The 20379-nt window shown below is 49.6% G+C and overlaps 1 long non-coding RNA gene and 1 other non-coding gene across 2 annotated transcripts; both read right to left on the reverse strand.

The window, feature by feature from the left end:
• Positions 1 to 2287: 2287 nt before the first annotated feature.
• On the reverse strand, positions 2288 to 10593 carry LOC138923714 (uncharacterized). The gene is made up of 4 exons (XR_011437745.1): positions 10394 to 10593; positions 7246 to 7428; positions 3666 to 3787; positions 2288 to 3134 (listed from the first exon to the last, which is right to left on the reverse strand). It is a non-coding gene; the product is annotated as an uncharacterized lncRNA (long non-coding RNA).
• Positions 10594 to 19461: 8868 nt separating this feature from the next.
• Positions 19462 to 19551, reverse strand: LOC111773345 (small nucleolar RNA SNORD116). The gene has a single exon (XR_002807727.1). It is a non-coding gene; the product is annotated as a small nucleolar RNA SNORD116 (small nucleolar RNA).
• Between the last annotated feature and the right edge of the window lie 828 nt (positions 19552 to 20379).

The following is a 20379-nucleotide window of genomic DNA, read 5'->3' on the forward strand; positions in this document are numbered from 1 at the left end:
AACTCATGATTAAAATATAAATGTATATTTAACATTGCAAAGAAAACCTCACTTCTCCTCCTCTGTCTCTTTTACCTCACACGACTCACAACACTTCTGATACCAGATGTGTGGGGCTTTTTCCCACACCCAGAAATTCTCTGAGACACCCATTGCTCAGTGTCCTACAACGTAACTCAATTTTGGCACTAGCCTCCTGGCAATAGCGCTGAACCCACAGGTTAGGGGCTTGGTCCCACAGGACTGCCCCCCACCCCTACCCCACTTCAGATGCCAATCATAAGTCCAGGTTGTCACCTATGCACCACCAGCTATAAATCACATGTTCCCTTGACCCCCCCCTCAGGTTCAATTAATTTGCTAGAGTGGCTCACAGGACTCAGGAAAACTGGACTTACTGTTCACCAGTTTATTATGAAAGGATATGAAAACGAATACAGATGAACAGCCAGGTGGAAGAGATGCCTAGGGCAAGGCCTGTGGGAAGGGGCATGGAGCCTCCTTGCCTTCTCCAAGGGCTCCACTCTCCCAGCACCTCCACCTGTTCACCAACCTGGAAGCTCTCTGAACCCCAGACTTTTGGGGATTTTTATGGGCCTTCATCACTAGGCGTGATCCATCACTAACTCCATTTCCAGCTTCTCTCCCAGAGGATGTGGGTGGGGTTAAGAGTTTCAAGCTTCTAATCATGGGTTGGTTTCTGTGGTGACCAGTTCCCCCCCAGGAGCCCACCAAGATTCACCTCATTAGAACAAAAGACACTCCTATCACGCAAGAAATTCCAAGAGATTTAGGAGCTCTGTGTCAAGGCTGGGGATCAAAGACCAAATATCAGAACAAAAGATGCTTCTAGTGTTCTTATCACTTATGAAATTACAAGGGTTTTAGAAGCTCCGTGCCAAGAACCAGGGACAGCGACCAACGTAGATATTTTCTACCATCTTGTAAACATTACAAACAGTCCAGTTTTTAAAAAGGCTAAAGATTCTAACAGATGCTTCACAAAAGACATACAGATAGCGACTAAGCAGCTCATGAAAGAATGTTCAATGTTTTTAGTCTTCCAGAAATTGTGAATTATGATCACAATGAGATATCACTACACAACCACCAAAATGGCTAAAATTAAAGGCTGGCAACACTGTGTGAGGCAACCAGAACTCTCGTATACTGTTGGTGGGAACGTTAAATGATACACCACTTTGGAAAAAGTTCTGGTAAATTTTTAACAAAATTAAATACAACTCCAGTACACTCAATCTCCATTGTAGATTATTTAATCTCTATAAGTATTCATCCAGGAGCAATGGAAACATATGTTCAAAAAAAAGACTTTTACAAGAATATTCATAGCAGCTTTCTTCATTATAGCCCCAAACTGGAGACAATGCAGGTGTGTCTCAGCAGGTGACTAGATGCGCAGATGATGGTATAGTCATACAATGGAATACTATTCAGCAATGCAAAGGAACCGCTGTATGAACTGTGTCTTTTGTTTTCTGTGCTCTGATTTCCTTGACATCTGGGGCCTTGCTGACCCTGGAGAGACAGCCCCTCCAAGAGTTAGCCAATCCCTAGAGATAGGAAACGACTTTTCAAATACAAACCTCCACGGCAGAGCCCACACCCCAACCACCTCCCTTCTCAGGCTCTCACACTATGGGCCACTCTCCCCTGCCCTAACTATCCCAGGGCCAGGGACCTGCTCCCTAGGGACAGTCTCTGTGCCCCAGAGCCTGCTAACATTATTCAAATTTGCTAATCCTAAGCCTGTTGGCACCACCTCACCTGCTCCTTCCTGCAGAAACCACACCAAAGGCTCTCCGCACAGTTAGCCACCATTGCCTCCTGACTGACTCCTGACTGCCCCCATGTTGTGGCCCCCTATGGCGTGGCACGCCCCTCCTCTTGGGATCTGTGAGTATGCCAAACTGTCTCTTCAATGGCAGTCATCTCTTCACCTGTTGGCCTCACCATACCTGAATAATAACAAATCCTATGGAAATAACCATTGATTCTCACAACAGCATGGACAAGTCTTGAAAGCATCATGCTGAGAGAAAGAAATCTTGCACAAAAGAGCATGTGCTTTATGATCCATTGACAGTAAGTTCCAGAACAGGCGAAACTAATCTTTGGTGGGAAAAAAATCAGAAGAGTAGCTGCTTCTAAGGTGGGGATGGGTAAGGGATTGATCAGGAAAGGGCTTGATGGAACTTTCTAGAATGAAAGCAATGTTCTCCACCTGGACATGTATCCATTTCTCAAAACTCAACAAATGCACATCAAGATTTATGTGTTTTATTGTATGGAAATTTTTCAACAAAAGAAAAATTTTATAAAAATAATATTGAGCTCCAGTTAATGATATGCATTGCTGAAGTAAACACAGGAAAGGGTACAGATGCCTGCAATTTACTTCAAATACATTAAAAAAAAAAGTTGACTTGGTGGGTAAAGAAAGGGGTGGATAGATATGTAACAAAAAATACATTACAATGTTAGTGGCAGAATCTAGGTGCTGGATGTGAACGCAACTGGGACCCTTCTCCCTGGTCTAACAGGCGAATCTAGCACAGGCTTAAAGTGAGGACAATACAAATCCAAGCTGTACTGTGAAGCAGCCATGTGGGCCTCATGAGCCTGTGCCAGAATGACCTTGCAATGCCTCACGTCATGAGTGGAGGGTGAATCAGTAACAGGAAGAGATCATGGGTACCTCACTCTCGCCTTTCCCAGCTGCACTTCTTAGAGATTGAGGGGGAAAGAGACCACCCCGGTCCTTGCCTCCCTCCACACATAGATAACATCAACAGTACAGGCCTTGTTTGACGTATAACCAAAAAGTTCATGTTATCCTTGGAGCAGATGACTGTTGGATGCCTGAGCCCTTTCCTGCACGGACACCGCTTTGTTAAAAGGTATATAAATTATGCTCAAATCTGTAGACTTCAAGAAGTTCCTCAGAATCCTCTGTTGGACTGCTTCCTGGGACTCAAGTTCCATTGAATAAATTCCTTCATCAGTTGACATGGGTACGCAACCACTCACTGTAGAACTCTTTGAATATTACTGTATGTAGAGTGTTCATGATGAAACGTTGGGGTTGTAGCAGGGAACCAAAAGAGAAAAAGCTGGGGAGAGAGAAGCAAGACAACAAAATGCAATGTCTTCCTTTGATAGGATTCTGAATTAAAAAAAAATAAAAAGTCTTATAAAAAAGATAATTGGAAAAATTTAAACATGGATGGCATATGAATTAACAGAATTGTACAGCAGTCAAATTCTCCAAGTGGGATGATTGGGTTACTCTACGGCACCTTTCACTTGGGGGCTGTTTACAAGGTTAAGTTTTTAGGGATGAAGTGTCACACTGTCTGCAACTCACTCTCAAGTGGTTGAATAAATAAATAAATGGACAAGGGGGAGATAAAGCAAATGGTAACCACTGATGAGTCACTCTAGGTAAAGCATGTCATTCTACACCGTTCATGAAGGTTTGAAACTCTCAGCATAAGACATCGAGGAGGGGATAAGGTTAAAAAAAAAGAAAGTATGTTCACTTTCCATGGAAACACACAAATCACATACCAGCAGGGCGATAAACCAATTCCTGTCTCCCACCGCACACCCCCAGCCACGGCATTTGTTAAGGTGGACCTCACCTCCTATTCAGAGGATGCCTTCGATTTGTAAACCTTTTGGCCAAACCACTGGAGACCGATGTTAAGGAAGTCCTCCATGTCACTGCAATGGAATGGACACCTGCAACTTGAGTGTCCTCACCCTGGAAGAGATTTTCACATGATGTGGCAATGGATTAGATAGTTATTAATGACTGAATGTGTTTCTAGTAAGGTGTCAGCTTCTTTTGGCTTTTATTGTTGTTTTGCTCAAAGGAATTTGTGTTTGAAGACCAGGTGGTGGACGGCTATATTGTGATTTACGAAAAGCATGCATTTGGTCAGTCAGAGGGCCAAAATACATTTCTCATATATATTTGGTCCTTGTCCACAGTGACTGACTCACAGCTCTCAAAACTCTTAGAATTTCCCAAGTGTTAAGCGTGATAAAGGTGACTTCTGTTATGTGAATGAGCTAACTTTAGAAGCACGTAAGGATGGGGGCTGGCTGCCCCCGGAGAACCAACCATGTGACTTGAGGGTTGGGACTTTCAGTTCCACCCCTGACCTCTTGGGAGGAGAGAGGGGATGAAGGTTGAATCAATTGCCAATGACCAATGATTTAATCAATCTTGCCTCTGTACTGAAGCTTCTATAGAAACCCAAAACGATGGGGTTCAGAGAACTTCTGGGTTGGTGAACAAGTGGAGATTTGGGGAGAAAGCATGGAAGCTCCACACCCTTTCCCCATACCTCCATACCTATCTATCTCCACCATCTGGCTATTCCTGAGTTATAGGCTTCTATAATAAACTGATGATCTAGTAAGTAAAATGTTTCTCTGAGTTCTGTGAGCCGCTCTAGCAAATTAACCAAACCCAAGGAGGAGGCTGTGGGAACCTCCCATCTATAACCCATCTGCCAGAAGCACAGGTGACAACCTGGACTTGCGATTGATGTCCGAAGTGTGTGTGTGGTTGGGGGAGGCAGTCTTGCGGGACTGAGCCTTTAGCCTGTGGGATCTGACATTATCTCCAGGTAGATAGTGTCAGAATCGAGTTCAAGTATAGGACACCCAGCTGGTGTCAGAATTACCTGGTGTGGGAACCCACCCCCCACACACACATCGGAATTGGGTTCCGAACTTTAAGTTGCCAGGCGCACCTGCACGTAAAGTCTCCTTTTGCATCATGGGATAGGAGAGGAGCGCTTCCCAGATCCATTAGTCTAAGCTTCATCCTCCGATGAGGAAAAGGAGTGTCTATGCTCCCTCATCAGGTCAGGGGTCCAACTGGAGCTGCAACCCTACACACAGTGACTTCAAAAACCCCATCGTTTTCCTGTGAGGTGGCCAGCCAACACCATTCCCCCTGGAACTGGTGCTGTGCCCACAGGGAGGTGGTGTTCTCGCTGGGTTTTGGGGATTGAGTCCAGTCGCATCCTGCTGGCTGGGGAATGCCCTGGTGGGAGCTGCTGAAATAGACAGCAACTCCAGGAGGGGGATTGAGGGTTTTAGCCCCTTCCTCATGATCACCTGTAGCCGCAACTCACCCCACATAAGCCAATTAAAAATCTTCCATGTAAATTCAGCTTCTCAACCCGTTTCTTGGTGCTCTCTTCCCTAAGCATCCTTATGTGAAATCCTGGAGGCCAGCCTGGAGAAGCCTGTGGTCTGGAGAGCTTCCTGGGCCCAACTGGTTAAGGGGCTTCTGGGGTTTTGGGCCAGGGAACATGGTCATGTGAGAGGTGGGGGCGCCCAATAAGCATCTGCTTCTGCACAGAGCCCACTGCGCAGGGTGATGATTTTAAGGCAAAGGGAGGAGAAGGCGGAGCCTGTGGTGACAGAAGCCACACCCCTGCCCCATTCCTGGGTCTCAGGTCCAAAAGGGGTAGCGACTCGGTTGATTGCTCGTCCCCACACACAATGCAGAACGCTTCCACTTTCTATTATCAGGTTTCCCGGCACTTGTTCTCCTTCAGTGGCTGGGGGCCCAGTTCTCCTCCGAGTCCCTGCAAGTGTTCCCCATATCCAGGCACACCTGGAACACGTCTGCACTGAGTCCACCACATGGGCAGCCAGCTTCTTGTCCACAAGCCTGTGGCTCGCTCATGCTGGGCCCATCGCTCCTGCCCAGCCTCACAGCAGCCTCGTCTAGGCGCCCCATGCTTCCTGGGCACGGACATCCCCGGAGACACTAAGGCCACTGTTCTAAATCTCCGAACCCCTGAAATGCTCCTTCATGGCCAGTGTAGAAAAGGGTGACGCTTTCCTCCCTGCATATGACACTTGGTCATCTGGGCCCCAGGCCAGTGCTTCCTGCCACAGAGCTTTGATCTCACTCATGGTCCTGCCCACCTCCAGAATCTGCCACGCATCTTTGCGTGGGCCAGGGGACAAATCCTGGAGACAGTCCCCTTGCATACCCAGCACCTCCCACCACTGCCCAGGGAGGCCTTTCCTCTGGGGACACCTTGCCACATCTGCCTCCTTCTCCCTTGGCCCACTCCCAGGAGGTCGCCAGAGCAGTCCTAGTGCGCCGCCTCACTGAGCACCAGATGCGTGTGGACCCAGCTCGGGGCTCTGTCTCAAACTTGCCCCCCAGTGGACTGCTTTGTTAGCTAGTTCCATTCACCTGATGAACCTGGGGGTGGTCCTAGAGGGCTTAGCCAGGATGGCAGATGGAAGGAGGCATCCAGGGTGCACCGGAGCCCCTGGGCAACTTCAGAGAGTCTCTGGGGAAAAGCATGGTGATGGGAAGACCCTGCTCAGGAAGAGGAGCCTGCATGCAGCTGGTGTCCAGTCCACTTCACAACTCCGCATGTATGAGGTGACGCGATCCTTTCTATCTCTAAATCAAATCTCACAGGTACCAAGACATGCAGAAACCCATCACTGTTATTGCGGATCACTCCCCATGGGCACTGCAGGTATCTCACGGCCTTAGGTGGGTTGGAAGGGCTGAGGAAGGGCTGTTGGCCATTAGCCCATAAGCAGACAATACCAAATGCACTTCCTAGGCCCCAGGGCATAGGCACGTCTCCCAGGCCATCGCCACGGGGCTGAGGACCACTGGGCATCCCACAGCATCTTCTGAGGGCTGGTAGGGGAGCCTGGCTCTTTGCCCTGCAAGGAAACTTCCCAGTTCCCAACCTCATGTTCATCTGGGAAAAGTGGAGACTCTCCACCAAGCCTTTGATTGGGGCAGGCCCCCTCAGCTGTGCCCTCCTTGCCCCTCATATGTCTAGGACCACTCAACATCATCCCTCCAAAGATCCCAGGCTTAAAAAACAAATCAGCAGAGGGAGCACATTCTGGCAAATTCTTCTTTCTCCTCCACCATCCAAAATGCCTGCAAGCACAGGAACACAAACGTTTGGCTAATTTGCTCAAAGACAAAAAAAGGGTTTCTAGCAGAGAGAACAAAGCACAGTAATAGCTGGATACACGCTCCCCCTTGTGTCTTACCACAGGCCCAATATGGTGACAGCCCTTCCAGCACCTTCCCATACACAGCCCTGCCACGGAGCCGACTACTATCTGACTCATCTCATGTTCTGGACAATGAGATAAGTGAATTATTTATTCAAAACAACATGAACAGTGTTTATCGATCATACATACTTGAGTAGCTCAGTCTCTGATGACAATGAAATCCAGAATAAACACGATCTATTGGCAGGTGGCTGGAGGGAGAGTTGATATAAAGCTGGCCTGGAAAATATCGCTGACAGCTGGCACAAGTCGGTACAGCCGGGAAAACTGAGCCGCTCCAGGTACTTCCTGAGAGGGCATTCATCGAAGGACCTGGTTAAAACCACACGAAATCTAAGAGGGGGACGTGAGGCAACCTCGAGATGAAGGACATCAAGGATCCGCAGGTCAGAAAGGAGGGGCTGGGACCACGGGGCAGAGGCCATCCTTTGGGAGCCAGACCCAGGAGCGGGGCAGAGTTTCACCCTCGTTTCTCTCCTCCTTCACTGCCACCCCTCCACAGTGCCCCCATTGGTGCACATTTCCAGAAGCATTTGTATACAGTTATCTGTCCAGAATTGAGTTCTCTGTGGTCCTGAGCCCACCAGGAGCAGATAGAAAGGGACCTAGGATCAACAACCAGCCCAAACGGAGCAGCCGCATTATGTAAGCGTGCCTCAGAAGTCCTGCCAGGCTCTTTGCTCTTCAGCCTCTCCTCTGGAAGGTCACTGTGGAGCCGAATCCCTAGGGAGCCGCAGGAATCCAGGGGAAAATTCGCGTCTAATTCAGGCCACATGGTTCTGGAGTTAAAACCGCTACCGAGCTGTGACCGAGGTTCCTGACATGGGTTGGGACAGCTTGCCTGCCCCGGGAGGGGTCAGACTGAGCACTCCAGTCCCTGAACGTCCAGGTCCACTCCACCAGCACAGCCTGTTCCTAAATTACCCCTTTGATCCCTTTGCTCCTCCGCTGCCTGATTTCACGGCTCCCAGGGCCAAATGGAGGACTGAGCATATGAGCATATTCCCCAGCCCACTCACTCCAAAGTCACAGAGAGCTTGGAGAAGAACAAATCTTTTTGGTATTAAAAGTACTACCTTAGTTGAGAACAAGGGCGATCTCATATGAGAGAAATGAAGAGAAAAACCGAGCAGCTGGCAGGGCCAGTGGCTCACCGCCCACGGGAGCTGGCACTGGAGAGCGTTCCTGGTGCAGGATCCATGGCCCAGCATAGGAGCTGGGAGGAGCTGCCATCTGGAAGTCCCCATACAGCCCATAGGAGAAGAGACACCCTCCCAAGAACTTAACCCATAGCTGGCCGGCACCTAGGTGCAGGGTCCAAATTCTCACCCTTGCCACGGTGCACAGACCCCCACCAAAGCAAAACTTGATTCAGAGCTGATGAACAGGCATATCATCCAAGTGGAGGCCCCATGACACCAGCCTACCAGGAGGCCACCAGGCCCAGGCTCACCTGGGAGAGCGCTCCACCAGAACAGACTCAGAGATGACACTCAGGAAGTGCAAGGAGAGAAGCAGCCTCAGGCCCAGGGAGCTGGAGAGACCAGGCCTGAGGAAGCAGAGATAAGAGAGCAGCAGGGAACAGGCCTAAAGCAAGCGCAGGCCCAGGGCCAAGGATTCCCAGGAAGAAGCAGGACGACAAGACAGGACCAGGGGCTGGAGAACCGAATCAAGCAGAGCTGACGAAGTGTCACACTCAGACACTGGAGAAAAATGTAATTGACGGCATGAAGACAGTGGAGCAGACTCCATCTATGAGAGGACTGATGGACTGGAAACAAACTGGGAAGGACAGAACAGGTAGACAGATGTCACAGTGAAGGAGAAGGGCGGCCACGGGGGTAGGAGAGGCACCAACTCTCTGTAGCAACATTTGTAGAAGAGAAGAAAGAGGAGAGAAAGTTCCACCCATCAGTCACTGGCACACGGCTGCCCTCACAGGCCACCGCCCCATGTCGTCCTCACTGTGTTCCCAGCACCGGCTCAAAGCAGGTGTGAATGGGCAAAGGAGGCGGGAGGAGGGCTCCAGCCTGGAGCAAGTGTGAGAGGACCTGACAGCACCACCCAAGGGACCCCCGCCCTGGTTCGGAGGAACAGCGGCCTGTGGAGAGAGCCAGGGAGGACAAAGACTCAGGCAGGCCCCCGTGGCACGAGGAGGGACAGAGTGACAGCCTCCCCCTCTCCCTCCACATGCAGAGGTTCAGGGTCTCCGCCAGCTGGTGCAAGGCTTTCCCCAGTAAGCAGTCCCCCGAGGCAGCCTATGGTTCCAGGGACATTTAATATGATGTCAGTGGAAGGCAACAAAAATGACTTATTCCTCCCCTCACTCTGAGCAGGGCAGTCACTAATCATCCTCCAGGCCAGGCATCCTTCAAGCGCAAAAGGACACCATTAACACTTATGCCAGGACCACACGCGTGAAGCAGGCATGGCCGAGCCAGGGTGCCTGTGTCAGGCCCTCTCCCATCCCCTCCAGACACCCTCTCGTGCTAACAGCCAGCAAGCACTTTCCTCCACTGTCCTACTGCTCAAATAACTAAACTCCAGCGTTTCCATCTGAGGAGGATCTGATCTGATCTTTGCTTCCTTCCATTTGACAGCGTCAAGCTTCAGACACTCTACCCTGGCCCACCCTCTCTCCCAGGAGAGAAAGCCGCCACCTGGAGCTGGGGCAGCAGGTCAAGGACAGACGTGCAGATCTCGGGGTGCTGGGGCTCCAGGCCAGCTGGGTGCACAAGGGGCAGAAGCGGGAGACCAGCTTAGAAAACACCACCGTCCGCAAAGCTTTGCTGCGGCCACGGCGACCCCGGGAAGGTTCCCCGGATCCCAGGAGTCCCTGGGGGTCCGTGGACACGCCAGCTTGTTCCCAACGTGAGGATTTCATTCCTGCACCCTGCCTGGAACAAAATGCCACCTTTTGGTGAGCCCTGCAAACCCCTGTGAAGGTGACTGGCTGTGCGTTCCTTCTTCCAGGGCCTGTGCTCTCACCCAGCACCTGTCACAATGACTGTCCCCAGGGGACCAGGACCTCTGGCACCTGAGAGGTTGTCTGACAACTAATGGAGGCCTTTCCCTCCTCTCGTTCCCTTTTCCTCCCTCCTGCCCTCCCCTCCCTTTCTCCTTTCTTTCTTCCCTCCCTTCCTGCCTGGAGACAGAGAGAAATGAAGCCACTGGTCCAAAGCAACTCAGGTGGGGCTACGGGAGGGCGGGGGCGGGGCCAGAGCCAGGCGACCGCTGAGAAACGTCCATCACCGAGGGAACCCTGCTCACGTCTTACTTTTTTCACTCTACTGTATTTCTGTTCCTTCCTTCTTTTCCTCTTCTTTCCTCTTTTCCTCCAAACGACTTTTCTTACTCGTCCTTGGGGACTCCCGCCCCGCCCGCGTCCTCCGCGCCCCGCTCCCAACCCTGCGCAACGAGACTCCGGGATGGCGCGCGCGCCCCCTGCCGGCCGTGCCGGGTCCCTGCGCAGCCCCGGCACAGAGGGGCTTCTTGACAGGCGTTTTCCTTAAGACAAAGGATTTTAGCAGTATGGACATTTCTGAAAATATGAAAAAGAAAGAAAAATTCCCACCACTCTGGCACAAGTACAGTTACTATTTTGTGTTTTTCTCTCAAGTCTTCCTTCCACGGTATTTGCACTTCCACGTATTGATGGCAATGACGATCAGCGAGACCAGAAAGCGCCCACGGCCAACAGTCAGCAGGTGCAGCCAACCCCTGGGCTGACGGGAATTTGCAACCCCCAGTCCGCTTCGGCAAAGACACTGCCCGTTTTATCTTCTCTAAATCGAGGTTAATGTGACTTCAACCCCACAAGCCCCGGTCGTTGTGAGGGGCAGGGGCTGTTAGCTGTTCCTATCACCCTCCTGCCTAAGCCGTGGGACGTCCTGGATTCCCAGGTGTCCCTCCCCACCGGGGCCCTGCAGGCTGCTGAGGAGCCAGGAGGCCCCTGAAGCTCTATGGTCCCTGTGGCTCCTGGCCTGCCACTGTCACTAACTTGCTGGGGTTGGGGGGTGATAAGGAAGACCCCAGACACAAGTACACACATATGCACACATGCATGTTCACACACGCAGATGCACACTCTGTAGAGCAGACCCCCTTAGCCAGAATCACTGGGTGAGGGTGCCCCACAGAGAAGGAAGGAGAGAAGAGAGGGGGAGGCAGCAGGGCAGCCCCAGCAGGGGTGCTCATCACCCGCCCCCCCTGTATCTTCAAGGGTGATGTGGGCTCTGCTGGCACCTGCCTCTCTGAGCCACTTCAGTGTCCTCAGCTCTGCAGGGCACTTACCTCCTGATAGCCACCTCGATGGGCTGCTTGAGGATTATATGAGACAATGCCTAGCACAGAGTAAATCTCAATAAAGTTTAAAGACTAATATTGCTCAGATAACTTATTGGGTCTCTATTCAGAAACCAGCCCTAATATTTTCTATTTTTTAAATTTTTTTTAATTGCAATAACATTGGATTACAGCATTATACAGCTTTCAGATGTACATCATAATATATTTCGAATTCTGTGTAGATTACATCATGTTCACCGCCCCAAAACTAATTATAGTCCATTCCCTCACATGTGAGGCTAATCACCCCTTTTGCCCTCCCCCCCTTCCCCTGTGATAACCACCAATCCAATCTCCATCGCTATGTGTTTGTCATTGTTTTTATCTTCTACTTATGAGTGAGATCATATGGTGTTTGACTTTCTCCATCTGACTAATTTCACTCAGCATAATACCCTCAAGGACCATCCATGTTGTCACAAATGGCCGTATTTCATCATTTCTTATGACTGAGTAGTACTCCATTGTGTATAAATACCACATCTTCTTTATCCATTCATCCCTTGATGGGCACCTAGGTTGCTTCCAAGTCTTGGCTGTTGTGTATAACGCTGCACTGAACATAGGGGTGCAAGTATCTTCATGCCTTTGCGTTTTCAAGTTCTTTAGATACGGATAAATACCCAGCAGTGGGATAGCTTACATACAGTGAAATCACTCTCTTAGTTTTTTGGTGTACAGTTCTATGAGTTTCGACATGTGCGTAGAGTCTGTAACCACAAGATACAGAACGGTTCCACCACCCTACAAAACCTGCCTCCTCACCCTTTGAGATCCAGCCGTCCCCCATCCCTAACCTAGGGTCGTCTCCATCCTATGGTCTTGCCTTTCCCAGAACAATATAATCACATAGTATGCAGCCTTTGGAGTCCAGCTTCTTTCACCTGCCCTAACTATTTTGAGATTCATTCAAGTTGTTGAGTGTTCTGGTAACTGTTACATTTTTGCAGAATATATTCTGTCACATGGATTTGTTATCCATCACCAGTCAAAAGATATTGGGTTGTTTCCAGTTCAGAGCAATTATGAATAAAGCTGCTATAAACATTCATGCCTAAGATTGATGTGAACATAAGCTTTCGTTTCCGTTGGGTAAATACCTAAGGGTAGGATTGCTGGGTTGTATGGTAAGGGTATGCTTAACTTTATAAGAAAGTGCCAAAATGTTTCCTAAGTGGTTGCACAACTTTGCATCCCCACCAGCAGTTGTGTAGGAGTTCCAGCCACTCCACTGCCTCAGAGGAATCTTGCTTTCCTTTGATAACTGGAGAGATAATAGGCCCGTGTAAGAGACTAAACATATGTAAGATACACACACATGTTCTTGTCTGACCATATATCAAAAGAACTAGTAATTCTGCATCTTTGCCTGGGTGGGAGCAGACATCCTCGAGCTTCCCTCATACAGCTTGTCAATTCTCCTCAGTAATTTCACTGCGGTCATCTTCGTCTTTCCGTTCAACTGGGCCTGATGGCAGGAGCCAAGTGCTCTCACACTCCACATCTCAGGAAGCAGGGTTTAGGGATGTGTTTTCTGCTGACCCAGGTAGACTCCTGGCTCCTGCCGCTCCTTACAGACTTCCTGGCACTCCTTACCCTCCTTCCCGGGACCAGCTTTGCCCCTAGGGAATCTCAGGCAGTCAGAACTTTGGAGAGTCCCTCCAAGATTGATGAGACCCCCACCTCAGGGCAGTGGCTTCCCAGTCATCTCCCTGACTATTGGAGCCCCCAGAGGATGCTTGGTAGAGGAAAAAGTCAGCAGCTTTAATGTAAAATAATTATGCTGCAGAATTTAGCATCAGAAGGCTTAGAGGAAAGCCACCCCTTTAAATGCACTTGAGAGGGAGCTCCTCAGAGACAATCCCACAGCACTGAGCAGACAGAACAATGTCAGCCAGCCTGGAGTCTCCACCTAAGATGCTACTGCTAGTACCTAGGACACAAAGAAATTACCTCGAGAGACCTGTGGGTTGAACCCCATTGTGAATTGCCAAAGAAAGGAAAGAAACAGAAGCTGCCATCTGAGGCTGCAGAGCAGGGAGAGGAAGAAAGAGGGAGCTTGCTTCTCACTCTCCTGGGAATTACTCATTCCCCTCAGAAAGTGGTAGATGTTTCCTACTTTAGGCTTCTATAATACTTTTCAATGGCTTTTTAGAAGTCAACGACATATACGTATGTGTTCACATGAGAGTGCCACATGGCACAGGCACACAGAGAAATAAACACACAAACGCAGCACACCCACCAGAGTGAGAGGCTTCCCCAACCTCATACACCTTCCATGGATCTATGTTGCCAAAGACTGGTTATACCTGACATGTAATAACAGGAAAGATGATGATGATAGTGATAGTGATAGTGGTGGTGATGATGATGATAGGGATAGTGATGGTGATGATGAAGATGATTATAATGGTGATGGTCATAACGATGATGATAGGGACAGTGATTATGATGGTGATGATGGTGATGGTCATGATGATGATGATGATGATGGTAGTGATGATAATGATAGTAATGGTAATGGTGATGGTGATGATGATGATGAGGGTGAGGGTGATGATGTTGATAAGAGGACTGATAATGATGAGGATGACGATGACCATGATGGTGATCGTAATGAGGATGATGATGATGATGATACGGTAGCACCATGGAAAGCTCACTATGTCTTAGGCTTTGCACTGGTTCTTCTTATACATAACCTCATTCCATCTTCACTGCAACTCTGAAGAAATGGAGTCTGAGGCCCATTATCACACCGTGGGGACTGACCAGCCCAACCCCACCCAGGTGCAGAGCAGGGGAGGAGACTCATCAGCACACACCTCTGAAACACACTGCTGTGCTCTACCGACCAGAGCAGCCATTCCTTTTTAAACTGACGTGAAAACACTTTGAAAGGATTTCCTTGATTTGCTTTCTCTTTGTTCTTAAATGCAACAGGAACAGAAACTGTGCCTTCACAGCCCTTATTTAGTTGACTCCTCTCCACAACCCAGAGAGGTGATTTTCCCGGTATTTCCATTTTATAGAGGAGGAAAACCCTCCCGCCACCACCACCCTCCTGCTCTGCCTCCCAGGAGGGCGGGCCCTGGGCCCCGCACGTGCAGCACACCTGCTGGAATAGACCGCTTTTCCTGCCCATCAGCTGCCCACCGAGGCTAAGCAGACACGGAGCACGCAGGACTCGTGGGGTCATTGCAAAGCTACCTTGGTTTTGTCCCTCCTTTCCCTTTATGCCTGCTCAGGGGGAACAGTCGCTGGCTGAGACCTCAGGCAGGCCCCATAACTTCTCTGGTGACTTTTATATAATAAAATGTCCCACAGTCACTCTCGACTGTGGGAAACAGTCCAACTTGGTGTTGAGGGTGTGCAGGCCCCCGTAAGAATTCAAGTTTCCAGCTTGTCTCTGAGTTGTTCGCCTCCCCTCGGTTTACTGCCCGGTCCCCAGGAGGGGCCTGGGGAAGGAAGAGGGAAGAGAGTGGAAAGGTGTAAGCTATGAGCTTTCCAGGACCACAGCAAAGGCTGACCTTTCTCTGGGGGCTTCTCTGCCTATGCCCCATTGCCCTGTGCCTACCTGGACCTGGGTAAAAATTCTCTCTCTTGAAAATCACTGCCTCCCTCCTTAGCTCCGATAAATCGTGGCCACCTCTAGCTTGTGCCTGCTCAGACGTGTTTATCCTGCCGAGTGGCCGTATGAGATAGATCCAACATTGAAGCCACCCCACCTGGCTCTCTCCGGGCTACAGGTGTTCTCCTGTGACAGAGGCTGCAGCCCAGGCCTGAGCCCCACCCAAGCATTTGGTCAAGTCCTGAGTCTCTGCCAAGTTCACGCCGGTCTCCTTTGTCTGTGATCAAGTTCTGCTGCCCCAGGTTCCCAGACAAAGACTGAATAATAGCCAAAAATGAACCAGGCCGCCTTGCCTGGCTTGGAGCAGTGGTGTCCACCTATGCACCCCTGGGAATTCTGACCTGCTGGATTGAATTTCTCAACCTAAGGTGAAGTTAGAAAGCTAAACCCAGGTCTTTAGAAGGAAAGGTCACCCCATTCAGAGCCCCCATCATGTCTAGGCAGGTCTGCCTGTCCCCAAATCCTCCTCCAGTCTCACAGCTTCCCCTTCCTCTTGCCCAGGCATCTTCTGGCTCGCTTTGCTGCGGAGGCTGTCCAAGGGCTTCCACGACACAGAGAAGGAGCCTGGCCGTCAGCTACCCAGGCTCAGCCTCGGGGGTGGGAGGGGGGCGTTGTATTTCTCAAAATCAACACCAGCTAGGAGATCATTTGACAGAGAACATTCCTTTTCACTTGGTTCTCAGGTCTCGGCCTCCCAGGCAGCTGCCTTGGTGACGTGGCTGGGCCCGCTTGCTCCTGTGACGTCAGGAGACTCGCCGGCTCGCTCCACACAGTGACGCTCCGCTCGCTGCCCATGTTACCGAGCGCTCTCGCGTTTGTCTTTGGTCTTCTTTTAGAGTCTTTTTCTGTTTTTACTTTTATAACAGCTTTATTGAGATACAGCGCACCCATTTGAAGTGTTAGATTTGATGGTTTTCGGTCTATTCCCCACAATTCATCATCACCGCAATCAATTTTAGAACATTTTCATCCCCTCCTAAAGGAAGCTTCTTGCCTTTTATGTCCTGGTATTTCCTTATGCCTATAATCAGATCACAGGGATGGCTGGGAGCTGGGTGGGCACGGAAAGGCGGCAGGTGGGGTGGGGGGTGGGGGGCGGGAGGTGAGCAGAGGGAAGGGAACATGGTGCGCCCTCCTGCCTGTAGGAGCTTACCAGGCGTGCTAGATCAGCTCCTGTCCATCCAGACAGGGAGATGACCAGACTAACGGGTTGGCCATGCTGGGAGGGAGGGAACTTTCTCCACCCCGCGGTGTGAGGTGCATCCCGACCCTCTCTGTTTCAGCCAGTGCCACACATCTGCCCTCACTTGGGAAAGTGTTCTGAGCCCTGTTCCAGGGGATCCTGCTACCAAAGATAACTCATCACTTTTGTACAATGCTCTCAACTCTTCAGGGTTTGAAATGCTGGACATCCACAAATACCATCAACTGACCTCATGGGGATTATAGACTCTATAATACTTTTAGAAGATAACTATAGCTAGAAATTATTAAGTACCAATTCCCTATCAAGTCCTGCTCTAATCCTTTAATGTGTATTTACTCATTGAACTGTCACGACGACCTTGTCATTGTAACCACCATTACTGTTCCATCTGGCCAAGGGGAAAATGGAGGTCTGGAGAAGTCAAGTTACTTGTCAAAGTCACAGAGTGAGTACGAAGCAGAGCCAAGTTTGGAAGCCGGACCACTCAGCCTCAGCATCCACGCTCTTAACATTAAAACAACTCAATGTGTTTGCCATTGCACACACTCTTTCTATCTGCAAGCTGGCAGCTAACACACAACACGGGTCTTTATTTTATGCCCGGCTGTAGTGAGCAATGTTGTCCACCAGGGGGCGATGCCGCCCACGACACTCGCAGCCACCATGGGATTTAGCACAAATCCTGGGATACTGCAGATAGCAATTCAGCTAGAGTCTTCCTGTCCAAGTGGAGGGCAAAGTGCACCATGAGGGACCAGTTCACTGGGGGAGAAATTGCCCACAGTGGGAGAGTGTACAGGGACTGCCCCTCAGGGGCTTAGGGAGGACACAGGCTCTGGAACATTAGGCTGAGTTCTCGAAGCCTTCCATGCTGCCTGGCAGAAAGAAATTAAAGCAAAAAAAGGGCAACCATAGACAACTAATTCTTCATTTTTTTTCCAGGCCTGTGCCCTGACTGTGGCCGAAGTCACTAAACTTTTCTGACTTTGAGCTTCATTATCTGTAAATGTGGAGGGGCCACCTGCCACTCGCCCCCTGCAACTGTTCATGTGCAAGCAGCTAAGATCACCTCACTCATCTCTGTCCTCAGGTGCAGCTCCTACAAGGTGACCAGAAGCCAGCTCCATGGCTCCCGGCTCAGGCTTTTTGCAGACACATCAACCTGTGCCACTCGGGTGATCCATGCAGGGCCCATCCTGGCCAGATGGCAGGAAGCATGCGCCCACTAGTCCCACTTGGGTTTGTGCCAGGAGGGAGATTTCGTAGGCTGTTCAGCAAAGGGGAGCTTGGATCTATAAACCATAGCTAACAGACAAGTGCTTGACTGTACCTGGCAAACAGTAGGTACTTAATCAATGTCTGCTTTGTTGGTGGTCTGCTAGCAATGTCTGCTATCAACTTGCTGTCTGTCATGCCTGAATCCAGGCAACTGGACATGGTTTGTGAAACTGTGAAGTGTCTCCCCAGAGCGGATGCACGTCCTTTCCCAGGATCCACCCTCCGCTGACTCAGGACTCTGACTGCTCTCTGCAGAAAAGGAGACACTTCGAGTAGCTCTTTCCTACCTCCGTCTTCCCTGCCCCAAGCTGGTCAGGCAGTCGGCTCCACGTCAGTGGCCGACGCAGCCCCTGTAGGGACACAGGCTCGGGCTGACCATGCAGTAGAGCCAGGGGGCAGGCGATGAGTGTGGGGTGTGACCCTGTGCAGGTGTCCCTGGAACCCTGGGTGCCTTTTATGTGGGTCCTGAGGACCACAGACGTTCCCTGCACAAAGTGATGGCCTGAACTTCACCAGCCTTTGAGGAGAGAATGACTCTACGTTAACTTCAAAAAGACTACTTTGAAGTAAGATGGACACGGAGATAGGTGCACAAATTATGTGATCAGCTCGGTTAATTTTCAGGGGGACACACTCAAATGAAGAAACAGAACAGTGCCGGGACTCCAGAAGTCCCTCTGCAGCCCCCTCCCACTCAGCACCGCCCTTCTCCTCCCCCAAGACTACCATTTGCCTTCTCCTGCCATAGGCTGGCTGTGCTCGATAGTGCTGTTTATGTAAACGAAATCACGTAGGAAGTGCTCTTCCTTAGTGTCTGCCTGCTTTGCCCATGCTTATAGCTGTAAGTTTCACCTGTGTTGTTGCGTGTAGTTTGCCCAATTGATAGCACCCTGCCCGCCAGGTCTCATCCCTCAGTCTCCCTACAAACAGGATGCCTGTCCACGGCTCCATGCGGCATCGAGGGCTCACGGTGCTTCCAGTGCATGGGGCAGCGGAGGCGCTGAGGCCCACTGCCCCTCAGGCCACTCCACGCCCCATCCCATCATGGACTGAGCCCTCTCCTCAGCTCTCGTGTGAGCACTGGGTGCTGCGAATGCTCATTCCGTCTGAGCACTGTTTCAGCTACATCCCACGGTTTTGATGTTTTATTTTTATCAGTTCTATGTCTTTTTAAATTTCCTTTGAGACCATCGATTATCCAGACGTGTGATGTTTAATTTCCATGTGTTTAGAGATTTGTTTTCACTGTGGACATTGTTATGGATTTCAAGTTTGATTCCATTATGATCAGAGAACATGCTCTGTAGTGGACCGGTCCTTTTACAATCGTTGGGATTTGCTTTATGCCTCAGAGTATGATCTATGGGTGCTTGAGAAAAGGTGTACCTTGCTGTCGTGTCAGGTTCAGTATTTGTCAACTAGATCCTGTCGGCTGCTTGCGTTGTTCCGATTTTCCACGTCCTTTCTGATCTTCTGTCTGGAAGTTCCGTCAGCTTGAGAAGGGCGTGCTGGGTCCCCAGCTATGGCTGTGGGCTTGTCTGCCTCCTTCAGCTCCACCAGCTGTGGCCTCTTGTATGGAGACTCTGCTGTGTGATGAGTGCACACATGGGATGGGCATGTCTCTCTGGGACTGACTTTGATGCCTGTATAATGCCCCCCTTGTGTCTAGCAATTTTTGCTCTAAAGAAATATCTGATACTTTATTAGATATTAATACAATAACTTCTGCCTTTTTAATGTTTGCAAGGTAGATCTTTTTACATCCAATTTCAACTTACCTATGTTACTCAATTTGAAGTGTCATGTAAACAGCATATAATTTCGTTTTGTTTCTGTTTTCTTGCCTTCCTATTGCTTATTTTTTTCTTTCTAACGTGCCGGACCTCAGTTTCGATGAGAACGACGGTAGCGCGTTCTCACTCATTTCGTTCAGACCTATTGCATATTTTTTAAGATTCCATTTTGATGTATTTAGTGCTATTGAGTATATGTTTCTGTGTAGTTTCTGTGGTGGTTGTTAAATCACTTCTTTAATCACTAATTTAATGTAATCTGGCTATTACAATATAGTCATGCTAAATGACAGGGACATGTTTTGAGAAATGAGTCATTAGGAGACTTCGTCGTTGTGCGAACATCATAGTGTACTTCACAAACCTGGATGGTGCAGCCTACCACACAACTAGGCTCCAGGGTACTGATCTTAGGGGGCCACCGTCGTAGGCGAGGTCGTTGACTGAAACATTGTTAAGCAGCGCAGGACTGCATATATTTGATTTATCACTGTCTGCTGGCATCAGCATTTCACCACTTGGGTTAGAGTGTGGAAATGTCACCTCCATTTGGGTTCCTGCACCTTCCTCACTTTGAAACATCCTTTTCTTATCACATGGTGCTATTTTTATTCCAATCATATTTGATTTACAAAACTTGTGAGGAAGAACAGAGTCAGTTGTTTTCTCTGTTGTTCCTTCTTCCTTCCCGATGCTACAAGATTCTTTTATCATTTCCTTTCCGTCTGAAGTGCTTCCTTCAGCCAATCTTTAAGAGTAGGCCTGAAGCAACTAATTCTTTTAGTTTTCCTTTGCCTGAGAATGTCTTTGTTTTTCCTTCACTCCTGAAGGATAGTTTCACTGACTATAGAATTCACAGTTGATGTTCCATTTCTCTCAACCTTGAAAAATGTCTCACTTCTTCCTGGCCTCCATGATTTAATACGAGAAGTCCCCCATTATTCAAACTGGCTTGTCCCTATACATAACCCCCCATTTCTTTCTAGCAGCTCCCAAGATTTTTT

The sequence above is a fragment of the Equus caballus genome, chromosome 4, assembly GCF_041296265.1.
Source record: "Equus caballus isolate H_3958 breed thoroughbred chromosome 4, TB-T2T, whole genome shotgun sequence".
Lineage (NCBI taxonomy): Eukaryota > Metazoa > Chordata > Mammalia > Perissodactyla > Equidae > Equus > Equus caballus.